The 17,563-nt window shown below is 43.4% G+C and overlaps 1 protein-coding gene across 4 annotated transcripts in view; it reads left to right on the top strand.

The window, feature by feature from the left end:
• The window catches only part of SMARCA1 (SNF2 related chromatin remodeling ATPase 1), a 2,556,005-nt gene that overhangs the window by 1,274,106 nt on the left and 1,264,336 nt on the right, over positions 1-17,563 (top strand). The gene's annotated exons all lie outside the window — the stretch shown is intronic.

The raw sequence follows: 17,563 nt of genomic DNA, 5'->3' as shown, positions 1-17,563 counted from the left end.
TCCCTCTGTAAATTTAACATAGTGTTGTAGCTTGAATATGAATTTCCCTTGAAAAAACAAAAGACAAGAGGTGTTTGGCAAAACAGCAACAGCACAGTCTCAGAAGCGGATCTGAAGACTGTCTCGCAGTACAATCAGTGTGAACAAGGCTTTATACGTTTCTTTTGGTAACATTAAGTACTTCTGACGATCCTTTTTGGTATAAGAATGCAGGCCTTTTCTGTGGAGTCATAAATAGGGCCCCTAATTACAAATGTAGGTGGGCTTCAACCTTGTGTGGACACAATAGGGGCTAGTGGGTGATGTGTCTAAATGTCTGGCATGAGGGGTGCATGATCACTACCTGTTGTGTGTGTGCTGTGTCCTGATAGCTATGTTTTCCTAACTTTATGTGGCATCTGACTTTATGGTGATTTTGGAATGCGTGCGTCCTTCTGGCCATGTGTGCTTTATTGGGGCCAATCTCCCTGGGTCATTGTGGTGTCGCTGCACTCATATGGGGTGTTGTCCTGAGTTTCCTGGTTGCACGTTTTTTGCCAGTTATGTGCTATCCCATTTGTGACCTGTCAATTAGTAACCTCATGCCTAGGTCGCAGAGCCTGTCTGGCCACGTATTTCTGAGTCGGGGTTGAGGGAGCGTTCATGGTGGGCGAATTAGATAACAGTGAGGCGATTTCGTTCTTATGTGCGATTGTATCATTATAAACATTGACATTGATTCTATCAATATTAACATTCCCACCCCTAGTTGATATTTCAACTACAATATCTAACCCACAATCGTAAAAGAGTGTAAAAACACGTTATACACAATAATTAAAAGTGAATATTTGAAAGATGCAAAGAATAAAAAACTCTATGTCGTCATTACTCAATCCTATTAACAATTGAAATAAGAAATATTACATTTATAATCAGGGCAGTTTAAAAGTGCTAGGATATTTCATTGAGGAGAGATCAAAAAGTAGTACATGAAAAGGTGAGGTCAGGCCAGTAAGCATTGTAAGAGCCACTCAAGTTGATTCTTGTATTTTGTCTAGTTCTTTGGCTGCTATTTCCCAAAATGTAATAGCTTTGCAGGACAGTTGCACTGCCAGGGCTCCCAGACATTCTATGACAACTGCCCTGCATGTCCTTAATTGTTTTTTGCTGAAAATGTCGCAAAGGACAATTTTACGGGTTTCTAGAAGCGAGGGGCAGATGCATAGAAGTTGTAGTAATGTCTCATCACCCTGTCCACCCATACTTCATGACAGTCATATTACCGGGGGCTTGTTGTTCTTCAGTTTTGACTATTGCTACTTCCATAGTTACTTACATTCTACCCAATTGGGAGACTGCGTTTGTATAGCAGGAAATCCCCAAGTGCAGGAAATCGCACAAAAACGATAGAAATATATAAACAGGCAAAAGTGACGTGCACAGACCGGTCAGTCAATAGGGGAGCCAAGAGGACCAGTCCTGCTCAGGGGCACCTCCTTCCGCATGCATGTCTCTTTGTTAATGGTGCAGTGCTTCAATGGCATGAGTCAGAGTCCCATTGTATTGGTCATTGCCTGGGATAAATGTCCAGCACTGATCTTGGCACACACCCCTCCCTCTATTGCAATCATTAAGTCCAACAGATATTGATGTTACATCACCATTAGGTGGATGGCGCTCAGTTCTTACTTGATCACCTTAGACCAAGCTTAGTGTTGTTCATCATCTTGAGCATCTCTCACTTGGTTATGTGTAACCAGCGGACTTTTGCTTTCGTCTGCATGGTGAAGAAGAGTACAAACTCGCCCATGTTTATTTATGTGCCACAAAACAGTCTGAATTCTCTGGAATGTCCTTGTATTGAGCCCAGTGAAAATAATCAGCAGTTCTTTTGAGGTTTATGCAAGTCTTGTCTTTAGCGGATGTTGGTGCAATTCCGACAGATCTTCTCTGGGAATGACCAGGGTTGGGGTGTGTATTGTGATGACGAAGCAGAGGCCATGCAATTCAGGAATGAGATGAGTGTAGGCAAACGCCCCGTATTACCAGTATGTATCCATCAGCGTGGAGGTGCCCCACTGCACGTACGGAATGTGCAGTATTGTGCCACAATTTTCATTTGTTCCCAGTGGAATGGCTCCTTTACCTCTGAAACACAAGGAATACAGTGTAAGTTTCCATACAATTAGCCATGTTTCTCTTCTAGCCACGTATATCTATTCACCTCAGTATCCCTGATTTCCTTTCGGGGTATCATGCTGTTGTTCAACCCTCCCCTACGAGACTCATTTCCCTTCGTATCATTAAAGTGGATAGCCCTACACTGGAACTTCATGTCTGGGCAGCGGCGGTTCCTCGAGTGGTGCCCCCCCCCCCCCCCACCCCACACACAGTGCTGCAGAAAGCTGGGAAAAATGGTAATGAAAGGATTTTGTTACCATTTGATTTTGTGGGGCTTTCTGTCGAACGGAGAGGGTGGGTCTTGACCACTGCGTCATTGCTGCTGATTAGCAGCAGTGTCAAGTGGCCCTTTTAGTATGACTTGGCATGCGGGTTTGGCTGAATTCCTTGCTATGGCTAAACCAACATGGCAATTCAACCTCTCTAAACCAGCTGTCGTTAGAGTTGGAGAGCAAGCACAGGCATTCAGTGCTCTTCAGAGCGCTGAGCCGGCCTATTCCATCCAATCCAGTCGCTTCTCTCATGAGGAATGAGAGCAGTGTGCTGGAGGAGTCTGGAGCCGGCCGGAGAACACTGTGGACATGCTGCAGGCTAAGAAGGTAAGTGAGCATTTAAATTTTTTATTTTTAAATGTTTGTTTGCATATTCTTTAATTTTATTTTTGGGGGTCACCAACCTCCACTGTGTCTGGGGTCCATTTGTCATTAAAGAAGACAGCCCCAGATATGCTAAAGGCCACCCTGGAACCACAGATGGAAGCAAGGGCAGACGTGTTAATGCATTGGTGTAATGGATTTTTCACCTACAAGAATCTCTTCTCCGGAAAATCTCGGACCAAACGGTATCCTCCCCTATGGTTACTCTTTTATAATTCCTATCTAGTTCAGTTTGAATGTTGCTAGGCTCAGTGACATGTTACAATCTGTGAGTTTGGTCTCGTATCGGGTCAGATTCACTATTACTCTATGGGGTACCACTCGGTTGGTTTATATTTCGGCCAAAATCTTACACAGGTATAGGTGGAGAAGGCATTTTGCTTTCGGGGGCTACCTCTTAGGACAAGTAAAGGATGTCTGCGCCGACTACATGTGGTATCAGAAAACAGATGTAACATGACCTGGTTGATGTCTTGGAGCCCACGGCGGTCATGTGCTGAAGCCCCATGTTGTGAAAGAGGGCTATGTGCAGTGCATGCAGATTCTAGTGTTGGGTTCAGTGTAATTAAGCGTGGTATGGGAGCGGTCCCTATGCAAGCACGGTGATAGCTTCAGGGTAGACTCCATTTGACTCGGCAGTTATTTGGTGATGAAAAGATGTGGCAAACCCCATAGTAAACAGAACAAGGTACATGGAAGTACAACAATACATAACTTATTGAACATTGTATTCTAGGGATGAATCCAGGGGAGATGTCTCTAATCTTCTGGTAATTGGGAGTGTCTTTAAGTACCAAAGTTTGAGGCAAAAGAAGTTCATGGTACAGTTTGTAGCTCTCAGTTCGAACACTGTAGATCCTGTTGTGGTGCTTATCTGACTGCTGAAAAGGTGGTGAACTTAGATATTTGATTGCCTACCTGTTGTATAAGAGCTGCGTATGCCATTGTCAATCATTTTCCTTTGGGGTTTCTGTGCTTTTCTTTAAGGGTGGGTACTCTACTCTCCACTCACACATTTGTAGGACTTGACTGAGTCAGCGTGCATGCGCTGCTCTGCGAGACTTTTTGTAAGGGCTTCAAGCTTTACTCAGTACTTTTCACACGCTTGTGCGTGTGTTTTTGTTGTGCATTTTTCCTATTGGGCTTTGCGTGCAAAAACTGCATGCAATTGGGCAAAGGCGGGTGCACGTCCCGCCTTTCCAAAGAAATGTATCCGCCCAGGCCTACGGCTTGCGGTTACGAGCCGGGGCGCTCAGTGTACCATCTGTTATCTGTCAGATGTCACACGAGCGCGTGCGTACCAAGCAGCTCGCATGTTGATGACTTGTTGCTTTTTGCCACTCGTTATCTTTTATACTGACAAGTGGCAGCCGCTTACACAACAACATGTCATGCTGGTGTCTGTCCCACATAAGCTGTGGGCGGGATGTTGGGGGATTTCCTGATCTTTCTGAACATATTTATCGAAACAAACACTAATCCGAAAGCTTAGGAAAAATTGGTCATGAAAGAAAATCCACATCTAATGGCCTGGAAGGCTGTACATTTTGCCTCAGGTAAGAGCCGCACACCGGTGTACCTAAAAGCCATTTGTGACCTTTTATTCTTAAATATCGCTCCTACCCCGAGGATTTAAATTGTAAAACGAAATGAGTAACGGAGCGGGCACACCCCCAGCTTATACAGTTTTGTCCATAACAGGTTTGGCGGTTACAATGTTCCTGCTGGGAAGTCTTTCATAACAAGCAGCACAAAATAAATACATTAATAGTTAAATCCGGATTTCAGAGGAAGAAATGTTAAACTCGCTCTTCTGCTTTAAATACCAATAATAACACTGATTCTTCCTACATGAAAATAGGTTATTTAGAGCGCTGCGGAAGAGGCAAAATTAGTTAGCAGCTATATTTAAAAAAAAGTACTTTTAATGAGTGTGTGATTAAATGCGCACTGCAATATGTAGCATACACTCAGAACAGCTTCTCACGCTTTTCTGTACTTTCAGTTTTTTATGGTAAACCACAACAGAAGGGTAGATCATTTACCATAGCCGCAAGTTATGCTTCAGAAAGGATTTCTAAGTGACAAAATTAAGGCATTTTGGATTCGTCCTCTAACATCAAATTTAATGCAACAATGAGAGGCAAAATATGGCAACTTTCTGGCAGGGGTAACAAAGAAATGTAAGTTGTGACCCCCACAGTCAAATTGCAGATTTACTTTGGGCAAAAATTAGAGGGCAATGGATAGTCTTTAACATTTTGGGGAAAGCACGACTCCCTGAAAAGATTCCACTGGTGAAACGTCCTCCCCAACAATATGTCTAAAATGAAGGAAAACCAACAGATGGTTGGCTTTCTGTCTGATTTAGCAGACCTCCTAGGATATTATTGGCAAAATCTGCCATAAGAGAGCAGATTTTAATTCAAAAGCCGCACACTACCACACAGCAGCCCACTTTGCAGCTGCAGCAGGTGGCCAAAGTGACATGGGGCAATTGGGGCCACAGGAAATACGGGAGAGAGCACCGAGTCACTGGGCAGTAGGGATAGGGGTGCACCGTAGGCATGGAGCGGCGGGTCATACAACACTTCAAATTAAGTTTTCATCCAAGAAAACGTCCAAATACATTTCGTGCAATACATGAAATTTATTTTTTCGTTTAATTGAAGCAGATTTTGAAAGAGAAACATTTGGTAAGTCCGCCCAGGCGTAATCATGGTCTTAAGACTGCTTTGGTCCAGATCCATGAGTCTAAAAAACACGGATATGGAAACTCATGCTTTGGTTAATCAACCCAGAGGTAAGAATCAGTAAAGGTCGACAAAGGGCCAGAAGGAAACTCGAGCGGGACACCACAGGCAGCACTGCAACTGCCCCGCCCACTGCCACGCATCTCGCGCGCCCGGAGACGCTTAAACAGCGGCGGCTCCGACTAGGAGCGGGGAGAAGGAAACTCGAGCGGGACACCACACTTACCCGCTAGGCTGCATCAGTCGTCCCTGGGTCCCTTACGCTGTTGGTCACCATCCCGCCGCTACCGACATCCCGCGGCCGCTGAGGGAGAGACCACAGCTCCCAGGCAGCACTGCGACTGCCCCGCCCACTGCCACGCATCTCGCGCGTCCAGAGGCGCATAAACAGCGGAGGCTCCTCCCGCGTCCCGGGCGGCGCGCGGGCAGCGCCGGGCTAAGCCCGGGCAGAGGGCGGGCCGTCTGTGGCCGTCCGGGGCAGGAAGAGGCAGGGCAGGGCCACGTCCCTGACATCTACTTTCCGAGAAACCGACTGGTGAGTGCCTTCACATTTAATTCCGGGCTCATACCCCCACCTGCTGTATAATATGGGGAAACATGGTGCAATAGCTACTGCGACTAATTTAAATGCCATTGACACTGCATTGGAGCATGCCATGACCTTGATAAGCAATGAAATTCAGATGGCAAAGAGGAGATTGTCCGTGGGTCCTAAACAATTAGGCATAGACCTACAAGATACCTCTGACATTAGCACTTCCAAATCATTGTCCCGCACAGTAACTGTACATGCACCCCAGACAGTAATGAAAGACACATCCTTGGATCTGGAAGGCCCTGATCTGACTAGCCCGGATATGCATGTTGAAGTTGATCCAAGCCAAACTGAGGATTTACCAATAGTGAATGTACCCACCACGCCTGACCCAGAAATATGTGGAACCAAAAAGAAGAGGAAGGCATCAAAACAGCCCTGTCCAAAACCTAAACGAAAGCAGCCATCTCGCTTGAAACCCCAATGTGCAACCTTAAATAGATGGCTTGAGAGCAATTCTACTATTATTGATCCTACTATTGATTCTGAACCTCCCACAGATCCAATTCCAACTGACAATACATGTACTGATAGTACTACTCCAATCATTGTACTTGAGGAGGATATACAATACAATTCTAAGGAATCACAATCTACACAAACCGGTTTTTCAGACTTTATATTGGGGGATACTGCAATCGATATTATTGTTGATACAGTTTGCAATCGTATTAAAGGGTTGATAGATTCAAGCTTTGAGAGGTTGTGGAAACGATTAGACCGATTGGAAAGTTTAACCCTGAAATCCCCACCGCCACAAAAGGTAAATAACATACATACCAATCCTGTTAACATCTCGAGAACCCATATGCCTGGAAAGCAACTATCTATCCCTCCACTCTTAGTATCCAAAGTTGTAGCACCCAAGCCACCAGAGGCGTCAAAGCCTCCCCCTGCACCCTTAGCAATTCAAACTGCAAAATCTTTGTCAGTTACGACTGATCGTAATAAACCAACATGCCCTGGCTTAACATGCAATCCCAGCCCAAATCTTTCTCACAGCAGGTCGGTAGATAGTGCCAGTACAACTGTGGCTGCGGATAAAGGGCCTGACGATCCCAACAAAGATATTTTGAATCTGGCACCTCCATCATGCCCATACGTTCTAGTTCTTGCAGGGGTCCCTCCCCTACAGAAAAATAAATCTGAGTCTTGGGTTCAGCTTAGAAACAAATGTATGGATTGGTTGGCCAAACACAAGAGGTTTAAAAGGCCCGACATGAGTGAAATATTAATGGTTCATAGGGTGGGCTGGGTAGGACCGACACCAAAAACCATCAAAGGGGACTGTATTGTTATTAATTTTTCACACCCAAGGATTGCTGGATCGATACTTGAAGTCAGGGAAACTATCAATCTTGCCCAAACTAACATCTGTGCCTTACCCCTTGGGTTTTTCTATAAATGTTCACTAACACAATCCTCAGTCTCCCCTGCTTCCCAGCTTACCAACCAATACCAGCCCCTCTCTGATGTGGACACACTCGATTGACCCCCTGAGTTACCTATCCCTAATAGCTTATCGGTGTATGGGAATGAGGATGTGATTGCCTCTGTTAACCCCAAAGCGCCCCCTATCTGTAAAACCAATACTCCTGACTCCACATTGAATGTTCTTAGTTTGAATGTGGCAGGTTTAGCTCTAAAGTTAGAATCAGTAGAGTGGGTGAATATGATTAGAGAATATGATGTTCTCTTGTTTCAAGAGACCTGGGCCCCTAAAGAGCTATATATTGTGGGATACGATTGTTTTAATACCATCCCCGCCACCCCGAGTCACGGTAGACCGATAGGGGGATTATCAATTTGGATTAAGATCGCTTCAGGAGGGAGAACAAAATTAATTCCCACCGGTCATACCAACTTCCAAGCTCTGATTTACACACGGGGTCCTTCTATTTGTTTTATTACATTTTATAATAATGATTTCTTAAGAACCCTGAATCCCAATTTTGTCAAACTTTTTGATTTTATTATGGATCAAGATAACCTATTAGGGAAATCTAATTTGACGGGTATCTTTTTGGGGGGTGATTTTAATGCAAAGATTGGAAGAGGTGTCAATGGACTCCCTTCCGATTGTAATACCCATAATCCATGTAAAAGGGGGTACGAGTTAATAGATCATCTAGTAAACACCAGCCTCCTGAATGTAATGGAAATTGCCCCAATTAATATTAATGGGAATTTAATACCCACCTACAGAGGATCAGGACGAGGGTCAGTTATTGATTATGTGTTCTTATCACCCTCACTACAAAGTTATCTCCTCCTTTGCAGAGGTAAAGCGGTCTACCTTTGGAGTCCATAACCCCATAATTGTTCTGCTAAAGGTGGCTCGTCCTGTTAATCTTAGGAAAGAACCTGGTGCTAGCAATCTACAGCTCTCCACCGACACCTTGAGAGTCAAATGGAGAGGTCTGGATTATAAGGAGATCTGTGAGAAAATGGTAAAAACATATCCAACCTATGGGAGACATGTCTGGTCTTGGCAGACCCCAATCCTGCGGTCGTCACAGCATTCATCAAACTATTCGCAGGCATAAAAACTCTGATTTCTAGACCAGTGGGTACATGCAACTCTGACCCCAAATGGTTCGATAAAACTTGCTCAAAGGCTAACAGGGAGCTGAGAGCGGCTTTATCTGCAAACACCAGAGATCCCATGCTTATCCGCACACTAAGGTCTAATTATAAGAGGGTCCTGAGAACCAGGCTTGACAACATTCTGAAAGAACATTGGGATAATTTGGATTGTGCAGTTAACACTAAAAGCACAACTGCCTTTTGGTCTGCAACCAAATCTCTAAGAACTTTCAGGAATCCCTCTACATCCCTTGATTGCAATATCTCCAGTGAAGCATGGGTTGCTCATTTTTCTAAAATATACGCCCCCCCACTACATTGTGATAACTCTGTGTCTAATATGTGCCCAACTAAAATCAGAATAACTATAGGTGAGGTCGAAGAGGCAATATCGCAGAGTTTGGGCAATAAAGCACCTGGACCTGATGGTCTACCAATAGACCTTATAAAAGTGGAACATGAATTTTGGGCCCCCATATTATTAAATGTTTTTAATAATCTAATTACTACCGACATTCCTAGTACATGGTCAACTTCCATAATTGTACCAATTTTTAAAAAGGGATCGAGATCTGACCCTAGCAGCTATAGGCCGATCTCATTAATCGACAATACCCTCAAAATCTTAGGATGAGTTTTATTTAATCAAATCAGGGCATGGGCAGAGGAAGAAAATATCTTAAATAAATGCCAGTTGGGTTTCCGGAGCCATCTGGGTACAGTGGAACAGTGCCTGAATTTGAACCTAATTATAGGTAAATATACCATCGCTCGACACAGTCCACTGTACCTGGCTTTTATGGACCTTTCGTCCGCTTTCGATTTTGTTAACAGGTCGAAGCTCTGGCAACGCCTTTTGGACTACAGTCTGGATAATAACCTGGTATACTTCCTGGCATATCTGCATAGAGATCTAAAAGCGAGAGTGAGGTTAAGCATGGATGGAGCAGTGTCAGGAGACATAACGGTTGGCAGGGGCGTAAGAGAAGGGTGCGTCCTTGCCCCTCTTTTATTTATTTTATATATCAATGAACTTCACAACGCCCTGTCTAAATTAACTTCCGATGTCCCCATAATAAATGACACTAAACTCCCCTCCCTACTCTATGCAGATGATGCAGTTTTAATGGGTCGCACACCGAATGCCCTGAGGATTTTAGTGAGGGGATTTGTAGATTTTAAGTATAGCCTTGACCTCTGCACTAATTTAAAAAAATCATTTTTAATGTGCTGTGGCCCTAAAAAACACCACATTAATAGGATTGTTTTAGAACAGGGATCGCTGCTATGCACTTGCACTTTTCCATACCTGGGCATACAATTCGCCGATAATGGCTCATGGACCGCCCATTTGGCTTATGGTCGGTCTAAGTTCATCAAGGCCATAAATTCGGTATTGTCCCTTGCGAAGCCTAAGAGATTTATGGTGGTCCAGTCTTTATTAAAAATGTATAAGACACAATGCGTCCCTGTTATGACTTATGGGGCCGAAATCTGGGGATACTCAAACTTAAAAAAATGCCCAGGCAGAAGAGAACAGATTTTGCAGAAGGCTTCTGGGTCTACCAATTTCATCCTCCACTTTTATAAGCCATAATGAATTAAAATTGTTTTACCTGGAAGATTACATCAAGGCACGCCCCGTTTTATTTTGGATTAAAGTTTGGAAAAACCCAGAAGCATCACTAACAAGGGAAGTTTTAAAAGGCTACCTAAAATGTGATCAGGGTCTTAAAATCCCATGGCTAGCCCAAGTTCGGGAAAGCCTGGCAGCAATTAATCTCGAACACATATTTGGCAATCCAAATGGACTAGAGGGGATTAATGAGAAGTTAATACGGAATACCCTTTATAGGCATTATGGGGAGTCTAGATACAATGTTGAGACAGCAAAATCCTCTGTGAAAGGGTACATTCAAATAGAAGGCGAAAATGTATTTACTACGCTCACACCAGCTAGCTACCTCCTTAAAGAAATTACTTGTTGGGAGCGCAGCCTTCTGTTTCGCCTACGAGCAGGATCCATAAAGTATTTACTGTGTTTTCCCCTAGGCTACCACTGTAATATTGAGAATCTGGTTTGCCCATGTCAGAATTTTGGGAAGCAAACAACAATGCACTTTTTATTTTATTGCTCCTACTATCATAAATATAGTAAGTTCCTTCTGATACCGTTTTTTAGAGCTAAAGGCATAAAAGATTTTAATGTTGCATTTAAATCCATTTTACAGCTTAATGATGATGAATTAATGTATCGTGTGTGTACTTTTTTTAAAAATGGCCACCCGTTCTCGTATTTCTATGAACTAATATCTATTCTAATGCACTATGTCACCTAAGTAGATCGGAAGAAGGCCTTTTTGTATTTTGCACACTTGCACTTTAAATTTATGCTGCTATTTGTAAATGTGTGAATTACCTTCTCCTTGTCTGTTTTTTGGTAAAATACAGAGATATAGATATCAGTTCACTCTTTGATTTATGGCTGCTATTACACAATGCACTTTATTCAGATAGTCTAATAATTTGGACATATGCCCTATGCACTTTAGAAATGTATGATTAAAATAATGCTGCTAACCGCTTGCTTTATGTACATTCTGCTGCTAGCTTAACATTGATTTTTGCACATGTATATTTATTAGATTGAGTTTTTAGAAATAGATAAGAATTGATGAATAGATGCCCTGTACTTTTTATTGTTATTGCTTTTATCTAGGAAAATGTAGTACAGTTATTTCAAATTTGACCATGTACGTAATTCTGTGTATACTTTTATGGATAACGCAATATCCGAATAAAGGTTATTTTGATTTTGATTTGATTTGACAAAGGGCCAGTGAAGGTATTTACAGGGCACATGATGGGTGCCACAAGTGGGTGTCCGGCAAAAAGCACATTTGGAGGCTACATATGTAATTAGCATGAATCCTTCCAAAGCATTTAGGACACAAATCATACCATCTGGAAATAAATTTCTTAGACATCGGGTTGCCGGATGCATTTCTACTATAAGCTACATGGAGAGAAAGAGATGTTAATTGTGCTGACATCTGAGACCCCATGCAGAGGAGCCACATTCATGGCACCCTGCATATAGATTTGCATTTGTCGTCACTTTGCCCACACGGCCTTCCATGAGACACATGAGGAGTCTGTTGTACTGCAGGCACACACTCAGTGCCACATAATTACATGCCACATAATTGCACTGCACTCAATGCAACATAAATACACTTCACATAATACCACTCAGTGCCATATAATTAGACGCCACATACTCTACTCAATGCAACATAAATACACTCCACATAATACCACACAGTGCGACATAATTATACGCTACATAATTACTCTGCACTCAATGCAACATACACTCCAAATACCACTCAGTGCCACATAATTACACACCACATAATTACACTCTACTGCAACTTACACCCCACACAATACCACTCAGTGCCACATAATTATATGCTACATAATTACACTGCACTCAATGCAACATACACTCCAAATAATACCACTCAGTGCCACATAATTATACACCACAAAATTGCACTGTACTTAATGCAACACACACCACACAATACCACTCAGTGCCATATAATGATATGCTACATAATTACACTGCACTCAACATACACTCCAAATAATACCACTCAGTGCCACATAATTACACACCACATAATTACACTCTACTGTATAAAACATACACTCTTCATAATACCACTTAGTGCCACTTAATTACACGTCACATAATTACACTTTATTCAGTGCAACATAAATACACTCTCCTTATACCACTCAGTGTGACATAGTTACAAGCCACATAATTACACTCTACTCAATGAAACATAAATACACTCCACATATTAAAACTCGGTGCCACATAATTACACGCCACATAATAACTCCACTCAAAACAACATAAATACACTCCATATAATACCACTCAGTGCCACATATTTACGCTCTACTCAATCCAACATAAATAGACTCAACATAATAACACTCAGTACCACATAATTACACGTCACATATTTACACTCTATTTAGTGCGACATAAATACACTCCACATAATACCACTGTGGCACATAATTACACGCCACATAATTACACTCTACTCAATGCAACATAAATACACTCCACATACCACTAAGTATAATTTCACTCAACACCACAGTTCCGCTGCTCGTGTTCTAATTAAATTACTGTTTTCCAACCTCCACTCCCCCTTTATTTATGTCCTGCTCCCCCATAACAAAAAAAATAACAAACAAGCATGAGAACAGGCAGGAAGAAGTTGCCAGTAGTACAAGTACAAAAAAACTAGAAGACATTTTTTATGTGAAAATCTTGTTTTAATCAGGTTTATCAGTTGTATATAATGTCGTCTTCATTTGTATAAAGGTAACAAGAATGCCTAACACTTTTTATTATAACTTTCAACATAATGCACAGCAGCCGCAATGCTCTACAACATAGCCAGAAGTTCTAGCTAAACACATAAATTCCGAAAGGCGAGACCTATTGGTTCTGCCAATGCTTGTTTAATGAGGCACCGGAAGGTCGTTCTAGTCAGGATATCTATTTTGATGGGTTATATTTTTATACTATTATATTATCTCCCCCTCCATGCCGGTCGGATGCAGTCTTCTGCAACAGCCATGTCCTCTGGTTCGAAGATTCCTTCCTCTGGCCAGGGTCTATCGTACTGGTTCTTTTCCTCTGTCCAGCCATCTAGCAGGTGGTAAAATAGCCTTGGGAAGATCTAGCCTTCCTCTCAGGCCACTATCCCCCTTGGGGTCAAGTTGTCTGACCTGGGCATTCAGGAGGAGCGGTGGATATCTTTGTCGCTGCTCTCCTTTTGCACACGCAGAGGTACCATCATACTTCTCCTGTGTCTTAGTTGGGTTGTGTACCAGGCTACCTAGGTCTCTTATTTTCTGGTCAGCCCCTCTACTGCTTTAACGATCTGGTGAGGCTCGAATCCCAGCCGAAAGCCTCTTCTCTAGTTCTGCCTCGTACTCTGCCTTGAACAGTGCTCTGTACCCACCCCCGCCCTCTTCAGGTGGCACGCACACTGTTCTGCGTTCTTGCTGTGCTCTCATGGCGTGAGCTCTCTCTCCTTAGTTTGCGCCATTTCCTCTAAATCCCACTGAGATTGCCTCTTTCGCTCTGAGCTGTGCTCTGTTCTTTTTGATTGGATTTTGTTCTCAGACTTGCTTCCATTCGTTTCTTTTGCTACCTGCGCAAACCCCGTGCCTTTCACCTCATCATTGGAACCCAGAGAACTGGGACCCCTTACTTCGAGTATGTTCACCCAAATCAATGGGAGGTCATATTCTCCCCGCCGCTGGGGTACGATGGACTGAATGCGATGGACGAGGGATCACATTTCGGGGAGCTCTAGCACTGGACTGAGATGGTGCTGGATTGCCTGAGCCTGCTGGCCTCTGGCTCTCTCAACCGGCGGGTTGGTGTATCTTAATGGGAGAATAGCAGACATCAAGGAGTTCACCTCCATACCTGCATATGGTGGAGAAGGTGCGGCACGGATGCCTTGCTAATTGTCTGTGGGATAGGAATATCGGTCTGGGCCTCCTCGAAGATGGCCCATAGTTTTAATAGTGTCTCTCTCCTGTTGTGACCAGGGAAACCTGTGTGTCTTAGTTTCTGCGTGCCATTCTTGGCAAAACTTGTTATATTATTTAGTCAGTGTGGGGAACATGATTTGCATCTGTTTTAATGGTGATTCCTTGATAATTTGGGTACTTTTTAAGGGATAGATGCACCCTAGTTTTCTTGGTTTTAGGGAATGTTAAGTTCTAACTGTGCTCGTGGGGAAACATATACACAGGGATTGTTGCAGTTGCCACATGTTTGTGTAACTATATGATCCGTGTTGTGGTGATTAGTGTCATCTGGAGCCAGTGCTCATCTGTCATAGTGAATCATCATTAACATAGATTGACATCAGTACATAAAAACACATGTGGCATTCATAAAGTTACGATAGGTTATTATACAATCAAAGGTCCAGGTGAACTTTGCATTCTTAAATGAAGTGCAACATTATATTATGGTTTACTATGAACAGTGGGTGCAACAATCCCAGTCGTTTATAAATCTGAATCAAGGGTAAAGGTTCTAGAGTCATGCAGGAAGTACTGAGAGGCGTCTCAGTTCTTTCAAATCATTCAGTCCGATACTCGGACGTTTGAGCATGTCCATCCATTTTGCATTCCTTGTGGTCGAGGACGTCACTGATATCCCTCCACGGTTATCCAGGGTAACCACCTCCGCCACTTGCCAATACAAATTGTTCTTAGTATGTTGCCGTTTCTTGGCAGTGACGCACCAGAGGCACTCCTTCACCTTGCAGCGGATCCTGCACCTGTGCTGGGCAATGTGCTGTTTGATCATTTGCGACATCTGTTCAATGTACATTTTCATGCATGGGCATCTAACCACATAAACAACATTTCTCATGTTACAATTGGAGAATGCTCTAAGGGAGAAAGTTCTATCCACCCTCTCTAGGATCTTAGTGTATGGTGTAAATGTTCACACTACACACCCTCCACATCTGTGTCCTGCCATTGTCCTGATGTCACTGTTCTTCAGGGGGATCTCAATATATCTAGAGAAAGGCTCTGGTACCGACTCGCAGCCAGATTCTAATGGGCATCCAGGTGGGTTTTCTAAACTTTTGGGGATTTTTGGCAAGCTACTAAACTGATGTACATTAGATCACAAAAAGCACCATTTCTGAACCAAGCTTTTGCTTTCTTACAAATGTGGTGCAAATCCATTGAGGCATATGGGCTCTAGCTTTGTCTAAAGTTCCTATGGAAATATGAATAGGGAAAATGCATTTTAGGACCTCCCTTTTTCTCATCCCCTTGCTTGACAGATCACCATGAAACTTTCCAGGTTGGAGCTGACGTGGGTGAACTTTTTCTTTTTAAAGTTTCATGGAGATTCATCAAACAACACTAAACTTATAAGCAGGAGAGCTCCATCCCCTAGGGCTAAATACAATAAAAAAACGGATGGGGGCACCCCCCTTCCCCGATCCTTCCTGTGCCCTGGGACCCTATCACCAGAGCTAAAAATAAGGGAGGGGTGAGTGCTGCCCCTTCTCACCAAGCCCTAATAGGCCCCAGGGACCCCATGCCCAGGGCCAAATACAATAAAAAGGGGACAGTGGCCACCTACCCCTTCCCAGACCCTTATCAGGCCCCAGGGACCTTATCAGCAGGGGCTGTGCATTTTTTTGAAAGGGGAGGGAGGGCTGCATAGCCCCTCTCTCCAAGAATTTTGCAGGCCCTGGGGATCCCCTCACCCAGGGCCATCTGTTTTTAAAAAGGGTTGGGTGCCTTTTGGCCCCACTTCCCAAGGCCCTGGGAACCCCATCCCCAGGGGACGTATTTTATTGTACAGAGGAGGTGCAGAAGCCAGCCCTAGGTAGCAGCTGCTTTTTGCAAGGGACTACTGCAGGATCTCAGCAAAATTATTTTTAGTTTTGGCCCAGGAGAGGACCCTTCGGTCGATCCCATTGGGCATAGGGGCGCAGGGTATCCCTACCCTGCTCCCTTATATATATTTTTTTTAACTTCAGGACAGAGGACTTAAGGCCAGATGTAGATTAGCAAATACCGGTCGGTAACGGTGAAATTCATTAAATTTCACTATTACCGACCGGTATTTAGCCGATTCCTTAATAACGATTCCTTATTGGCTTTGCATTTAAGGAATCGGTAGGACCGATTCCTTAAATGCAATGTAGGTAGCACTAAAAACAGTGCACCTCAGCCTTAAAGAATCGCTATTTACCACCAACTTCAAGTTGGTGGTAAGTAGCGATTTCCTTTCAAAAAGCACTTTTTTTGCTTTTTGAAATGTGCCATGTGGCACATTTCAGGGGTGGAACAGGGTGTTCTTTGGACACCCTGGCACCCTTGAAATACCTCCCGGTATTACAGATTCGGTAATACCGAATGTCTTCACATTCATTCCTATGGGCCTCCAAGCCCATAGGAATGAATGGGTAGGTATTCGTTATTACCGAATCTCAATTACCGATTCGGTAATAACGAATATTAAGAATTCGGTATTTTTTACCGAATTCTTACCTACATCTGAAATATCGATTTCTAAATACCGAATCAGTAAAATTCGTATTTAGGGATTGGTATTTCCCTATTACCTATATCGGGCCCTTAGTCCCCAAGTCCTGTAAAGGACTGCCAGCAGCATGTTTCTCATATTGCTGGCAGCCAATCAGAGCGCTAGCTCCCATGGGAGTCTTAATTGGCCAGGTGGGGTTGGGGCTGGCTGGCTGGCTCGCTGGACCAATCAGAACGTGCTGTTTTTTAATTGGCGCTCCCACAAGACTCTTTCTCTGACCCAACCACAAATCACAAAAAACACAATCTTGTTACCAACATCTAGCTTCCTGCCAAGTTTGGTGTAATTCCGTTCAGCAGTATTTGGGGTAGTGCTGCTTAAAGACATCTATGGGAAATTTGCTTGTGGGACTCCCCCTTTCTTTGTGGGTCCCAGCTTGATAGATCACCCGGAAACTTTCTAAGAATTATATATATATATATATATATATATATATATATATATATATATATATTTGGGGTGGAACCCACCTTCCAATGAAGGTTATGCAGGACATATAAACGTCGTGGGTGGAGTCACAGCGCGGTAGCAGCGGCAACTTAGGAAGGCTACAACGCCGAAATGCATCTTGCCTTGCTGTCCTGAATAAACAGCTCCCAAAGTTTCCCCGAGT

This window comes from Lissotriton helveticus, chromosome 4_1 (assembly GCF_964261635.1).
Source record: "Lissotriton helveticus chromosome 4_1, aLisHel1.1, whole genome shotgun sequence".
NCBI classification, from domain to species: domain Eukaryota; kingdom Metazoa; phylum Chordata; class Amphibia; order Caudata; family Salamandridae; genus Lissotriton; species Lissotriton helveticus.
Note: the sequence above shows the minus strand (reverse complement) of the source record. Positions and strands in the feature narration are given on the sequence as shown.